This window comes from Triticum dicoccoides, chromosome 2B, assembly GCF_002162155.2.
Source record: "Triticum dicoccoides isolate Atlit2015 ecotype Zavitan chromosome 2B, WEW_v2.0, whole genome shotgun sequence".
Lineage (NCBI taxonomy): Eukaryota > Viridiplantae > Streptophyta > Magnoliopsida > Poales > Poaceae > Triticum > Triticum dicoccoides.
This window is the reverse complement of record NC_041383.1, coordinates 481,592,192-481,599,830: the sequence shown is the minus strand read 5'-3', so window position 1 is coordinate 481,599,830 and position 7,639 is coordinate 481,592,192.

Below are 7,639 nucleotides of genomic sequence, written 5' to 3'. Positions count from 1 at the left end.
TTATGTGATGTCGCTCAGATGTCCGATTGTGGCATTTCTTTTAAAGCCCTTTATGTGATGTCGCTCAGACGTCCGACTGTCGCATTTCTTTTAAAGCCCTTTATGTGATGTCGCTCAGACGTCCGACTGTGGCATTTCTTTTAAAGCCCTTTATGTGATGTCGCTCAGACATCCGATTGTGGCATTTCTTTTAAAGCCCTTTATGTGGTGTCGCTTAGACGCCCGACTGTGGCATGCATTTTATTCTACCTTTCGAGGCGTCGCTCCAGACACCCCATAGGTTTTCAGTTATTTATTCTACCTTGTTAAATCTTTATCATTGCATTGAGCATTATTATTTTTGCTCATGACGCATTCATGCATGCATTTGTTATATCTTTTGTCTGAACTGTCTTGCGAGTACTTTCAAAGTACTCACCTGGCTTGTTGATTTGGCCAGATGTTGACGAAGGCGATCTCATGGATGAGGAATTCAATAGCGAGTCCGACGCCTAGAGGAGTCCCAGTCAGTCCCGTGCGATCCTGTTTTGGTCATTGTATCATATCCGCTTCCGCTACCCCGGAATAAATCCATCGAGCCTCACCTCGACGCTCGATGGGCTTCCAGTAGAAGTCAAGTTATCCTCCACCACTTTTATTGTGAGCTACTAGCATATCACCACACCCTTGTGCCATAACCGCCTTTATGTAAGATATTGGCGAGTTTGTAATAAATTGTTGAGTAGCCTCAGCTCAACCCTGTAATATATTTGATGCTACTGGTCCTCTGTTTATCAAGTATTTGTCTACCAGAAAGGATGACTTTCCTATACTGGGTTTAAAAGATCGGTTTTATCAATAAGTATTTTATTGAAAAGCCGGTCATGACACATGCCGTTAATTATTGCCATGCCTTGGTCTTGCTGCTTTGCTCACGGGACTAATAAACCCGGACAGAGGGAGTACCTTGCTTGGTGAGAGGTTTGAATTAAGCCCTGCAAACCAGAAAGGAGGTACTAGTACATGCGTGATCTGCTATTTATTCGTGTAGGATCGAGTAGGTCATTTCTTGAATTGAGCCCTGCAAACTGGAAAGGAGGTAGTACATGCGTGATGCGCTATTTATCCGTGTAGGATCGATAGTGTAGCTTGTTAGTTTCTTCAGAGGTACGCATTTTTATCCGTGTAGGATCGATAGTGTAGCTTGTCAGTTTCTTCAGAGGTAGGCATTTTTATTCAAGAAACTGCCACTTCGCATCTTGTGTCGCAAATAAAACTACTAGGAGCGCATATGTAGGCTAGCTAGTGATCGATCAGTAACTTGTAAACACTGAGCGAACATAAATAAGTAACTGTTAATGCATCTCAATGATTCACAGATCATATACAAATATGTAGCTCCAAAAGAAAAGATCAGCCACTTCGGATCTTGCATCGCAACTAAAACTAACTAGTACGATTCCCATACATAAGATCAACATGTTAATGCATCTCAATGATTCACAGATCATATACAAATATGTAGCTCCAAAAGCAAAGATCTAGAAAAAACATATGTTCTTCCTACTAACATGGATGCTTCTCTTGGCCAACATTCAGTAGAGACTGAAAGACAAATTTGTTTGTGAATTATACAATTCCTCTTGCAAACGTAAGTGGTTTAACCAATAGCTGGAACCATGAGAATGAACCACACATGATGGAGGAACATCCACTGCAATATGATTTGGTCTTCTCTCGATCACACCGCGACACTATTTTCGGAATACAAAGTTTAACTTAGGCAAAATAATGCCCACTGTATAATCAGACCAAAGCAATGAAGCACCTAGTGTTGGCCAATAAATAGTACAGTGCTACTTTTCTACAGTCCATGAAGTGACTATCCAATCTTTCTGTGTCTATTTTCAAATGGCACTGCATGCAGTGACTATACCATTCTCTTATGCAGTTCAACCAAAATTGCGGACACTTTGTTTGTTTGCCAAATTGCAACGGGCAGACATCTCTGTCAGCACAAATATCAAGAAGCTAGTAAACATATACCACACCATGTATTTTTGGTTTAAACATGTCTCTTCCGCTTAGCATCTGTCATGTTCTGCACTGGACAATCTGATACAATTATGTTTTGCCCTGGACAATTTCATACTGAATTGATTTGCTGGTTCAGAGCAAAAATATAGCGCCTATTCTTCATCAGACCAAGGATATCCATGTTCGCAGTGATGGAAGAGGTGAAATTGATACAACCGAAATTGAGCATCCAATCATTGAATCATGTCCTGCACCTCCAATCTAGGTCCACCTTGCCAATAAATTCACATGCAAACCTCTAATCTAATGACAGTACAAAAAGAGTAGCAAGATAGTAGAAAACCATGTACCTTCGTAATGAACAGCTCATAGTGCCACCAATTGGATATAAAGGTTTGAAAAAAAACATGCTCCTAATGTTAAACCAGTTGGACTTTTTGTGAAGTTCCACTAAAATTGAGCATCCCTGTTTGCATAGATATCGAAAGTGCGATTACTAAAAAAGTGGCACTAGTTGAAGCATAGAATCACAAATATAAGCATTCCAATTTCTTAATGGGAAAAGGTAGCAAGACTGTTTCTAACCACTTGTTTGAAGGAATAAATAAAGCAACAGCGGCTGATGCAAGGAAGGCATACATAGTTTTTTTTCTGAAAAACTGAGCCATTCCTGACCTTTCCTCTTCTTTTAAGCAAAGTTTGTGCAGTTCTACTAAAATAAAATCCCATCACCGCCTTGACAATTCAGTGACACTGTACAAAAGGAAACACTACTATGGAAAAGCCTATACACAGAATCTTAGCAGCAGCGCGGCTCAAAAAGGAGCGTTGCTGCTAATTAGTAGTAGCGCGTGTGCGGGAAACTCGCTACTGATAAGTTTTTAGCAGTAGCGCGCTCGGTGTAAACCGCGCTGCTACAAATATCGACCGGCGGTGTCCACCTAACTCCATTTAGCAGTAGCGTGGTGGCGCGAGCCGTGCTACTGCTACGGATGTAGTAGTAGCGCGCTTTTTCTGAGATCGCTGCTGCTAAATTTCAAATTGGCACACTTTTTTGTCCCTGTTAGCAGTAGCGCCGTCGCCCAAAGCGCGCTGCTGCTACTACCTTAGTAGCAGCGCATTTAACTCCCGCGCTACTACTAATCCGCACCAACCCACCACCTTTTCCCCACCCGTCCCTCCCCCTCCCCCTCCTCTCTTCCCTTTCCTCTACCTCCCACATGCTCCCACTCTCACTCTTTTGCTTCCTCAATACTTCTCCCCCATTACTCTCTCTCTTCTATCCACCTTTCTCTCTCTTCATTACTCCTACCTAACTACACCACCTCCATTAATGCATCTCCTTTCTCTTTTTCCTTTCCCCTCCACTAGTTGAAGTTGTCTCCTCCCAAAGTAGGTAGCTAGGTAGATGTAGGATTTAGTTAAGTGACCTATTTGCCCCCTAACTTGATCTATCTTTGTCAAGAAGAGCTTTGTGCACTTTTGATCTCCCTACAACATCATATCCACCGTGTGCTCGATCTCGAGATAGAGGTGATGAAAATTTCATGCTTTTGCAAAATGGAAATATGTTTATGTGTGTGTGATATGTTTGTGGAAATTTTGTGTGTGGCATGAGTTGACGCCAAATTGTGCTTTTGAGTTGCCTGTGTTTTGCCAAAATGTCGATTTATTTCCGTTTCGGCGAATTCCGGGCAAACTCTAGATCCATATATGTCCTATTTTTAGGGAAGGTCTTGCCAAATTTTTTATGAATTTGATGCATGCATGCATTTTTATAATCAATTTGTTTATTATTACCGTGCAGAGTTGACGATGGTCAGCGGAACGATGGTGGACAGGTGGTTGCGGTCGGCAGTGCAGGACATGAAAGAAAATAACCGGACAGAGGTTTTATGTCCGTGTCAAAAATGCAAAGGAATATTTTGGCTCGACCCCCATGACGATGGTCGTGTCGAAGCGCACCTGCTCATGACTGGTTTCATGGATGGCTATACTCGGTGGATAATTGAAGATGAGGATGACGATGTTGAGGATGCCGACGGGGCATGGAATGATGACACGGGGCAAGACGAAGAGATGATCGATAATGGCGGCGGGGAAGAGGCTGGACATGGCGGCGGAGAAGGGGCCGGACATGGCGGAGGAGAAGGGGCCGGACATGGCGGCGGAGAGAATAACATGGACTCAACGCAACAGAGTTCGTACTAAGTTCAATCGTGCGGGACCCTCATGTTCAAGCATTGTTTCGCAAGGAGACGAGTACTGAGAGAGCTGCTTCTAGAGAGGAGGCTAAGGTGGAGCAACTGGTGGTAGACTCGAACACTCCATCGTATGATGGTTGCAATCCTGAGGTGACCCGCTTGAGTTTCACGCTCCAACTCCTGAAGACGAAGGCTAAAAAAACTCGACCGACACTAGCCTCGATGAGCATCTCAAGTACCTAAAGGATGTTCTTCCCGCGGGTAATCTATGTCCTACTAGTGTTGATGAGGCCAAGAAGATCGTGTGCCCTCTTGATCTGCCACACATTAGATACCATGCATGCATCAATAATTGCATAATTTATCGGAAGGAGCACACAGAAAGAAATGCTTCTCGATACAAGAAGGCCGGGAAGAAATGTCCCCAGAAAGGTGTATGGTAGTTACCAATCACTCCCCGTCTCCAGAGGTATTTTGTAGATCCCAAGGAAGCAAAGCTAATGCGCTGGCACGCGGAGAGGAAGAAGCCCGACGATCGAGATGATCCGAAGCTGAGACACGTGAAGGATGCAAGCCAGTGGAGAGCGTTGAACAGCTTCTATCGGTATATTAAATGTGATGCAAGGAACATCATGCTCGGCGCGTGTACCGATGGCATGAATCCGTTTGGCAACCAGAACACCAACCATAGCACATGGCCCGTGTTTGTATGGATGTACAACCTCCCCCCTGGTTGTGCATGAAATCAAAGTACATTCACATGAGCATGCTTATTCAAGGGCCGAAACAACCAGGAAATAATATTAATTTGTATCTGGGGATACTTCAAGAGGAGTTAGACACGTTATGGAAAACACCGGCCAAGACATGGGACGCCAGCAAAGGCGAGTATTTCAACATGAGAGCCGCGCTGATCATGACAGTGCAGGACTATCTCGGTTACGGATATGTGGCAGGCCAGGTGTGCGATGGATATTGCGGATGCACGCGGTGCATGGATGATACGACGTCTCAGCAGCTAATGTCAAGGAAAGATGGCGGGTCTGGGAAAATCGTGTACATGGGGCATCGAAGATGGCTTGAACAGGACGACCCGTGGAGAAACCGTGGAGATCTATTCAATGGTCACGCTGAGCATCGAGGACCTCCACGTAAGCGGAGCGGTGCCGAAATCGATGTGCTGTTGAAAAACTGGAAGGAGTGCCCCGCGCCGAGAAAGACGATGAGAAAGGCGCCGGAGCCGCTGCTGAAGGTATGGAAGACGAGGTCTGTGTTCTGGGACTTGCAGTACTGGCACAAACTCGATACACCTCATTGCCTTGATCAAATGCATATCTGTAAGAATGTCCTTGATAGCTTGCTCTCAACACTGTTGAACATGCCGGATAAGACCAAGGATGTGCCAAAGGCAAGAAAAGACTTGCAAGATTTGAAAATCAGGGAAGATCTGCACATGCCGCCCTGTAAAATGTCAGACGAGACAGAGACGGAGACAGAGGCACGGGAGAAGAAGGGCAAGAAAATAAAGAAAGAGGATTATTGCCCCCCTTCTTGCTTCACCTTAAGTCAGGCTGAGATCAATCAATTCTTTAAGTGCCTTACCGGAGTCAAAGTTAGTTCCGGTTACTGTGGCAAGATAAGCAGATATCTAGACACGGACAAGAAAAGGTTCAGCGGGACGAAGTCTCATGACTGTCATGTGATGATTACGCAGATACTACCCGTTGCCCTTAGAGGGATAATGGACAAGCACGTCCGTGACACGCTTATTGGTCTCTGCAACTTTTTTGACGTCATCTCTCGAAAGTCGATCAGTGTGAAGCAGCTCCGAAGGCTACAGGAAGAGATCGTTGTGATACTGAATGAGCTTGAGATGTACTTCCCACCCGCGTTCTTTGACGTGATGTTGCATTTGTGTGTCCATATTGTGGATGACATAATAGACCTGGGGCCATCATTCCTGCACAACATGATGCCGTTTTAGAGGATGAATGGGATCATCAAAGGATTCGTTCGTAACATGTCCCGTTCGTATGGAAGCATCGTCCAGGGCTATTTGGCACAGTAGTGCATCTCTTTCTGTGAGAATTTTCTATATGGCGCAGACCAGCCGCCTGGTTTTAGTGTTGGTTTGCACGTTAACAAGCACGATGGGAGGCTCGAAGGAGATGGTCACTGCAACGGTCGCAGGGAACTGCACGTGGCATACTCAGATCGACACAGCGACTTTGACAGAGCAAACTTGGTAGTGCTACAACACCTAGACGAGGTAGATCCTTTCGTGGCACTGCATAAAGAAATTATCGCAAAGAAGTATCATGACCGGGGGGTATGCAGGACGAACGCCGAAGTTACTAGAGAGCACAACTCCACTTTCCTGCATTGGTTCAAAGAGCATATTATTGCTAATCCCCCGGAGGAGGGCTCTAAGGACGGATTGCTCATATATGCCTTAGCGCATGGCCCCTCGCCCAACCTCGCAACCTATCAGGCATATGATATCAACGGATACGCATTCTACACGAAGGCCAAAGATATGGACAGTGATGATCAGAACTCAGGGGTGATGATGGAATGTAGGACCGGCAGCGACAACGGTGCAACTGAACGATTTTATGGAAGGGTCGAGGAGATCTGGGAGCTTGACTACTCTGGACTGCACAACACGATGATGTTTCGTGTCAGATGTGCAAAGAATGTCGAAAGAGAAAACCGGATTTTCACTACCATCAGTATACCCGACGCCAAGAGCGCTACCGTAACGCTATCACAAAAAACGAGCCATGGGTACATGCTAAGCACGTGACACAATGCTTCTTCATAACCGACCCATGCAATCCCAGTCGTGTTGTCATCAGGAGAGGCAAAAGGAACATCATTGGAATGGATGGAGTCGCCAACGAGGAAGAGTATGATCAGTATGGCAACCCAATGAGGGAAGATGACGATGATGATGAAGTATACGTCAAAAGAAGAATCAATACTACATTACCTAAGAAAAATCATACTCCATGGAAAAGGCAAAGTCACAATGAGGGGCTCAAGTATTCTTCGATGAACAAGAAGGGAAAGAAGCTGATTCAAAAACGACAACGTCAGCGCTGAGGAACCGTTTGTTATCGGTCAAATGATGTAATATATATATATATATATATATATATATATATATATATATATATATATATATATATATATATATATATATGTTCTTATATTGTATACACACTTAGCCATTATTATGCATGGGTCCAATGATGTAATATATATGTTCCTATTTTGCATACATATTTAACCGTCAAATGATGCAATATATATCGCCCTCCCTTCGTTCACTGTTCTCGGGAAATAAAAGTGGGAGAAAATAAAGGAAAAGAAAATGGAAAACTGGCAGTAGTAGTAGCACCGCATTTCGTATAAAC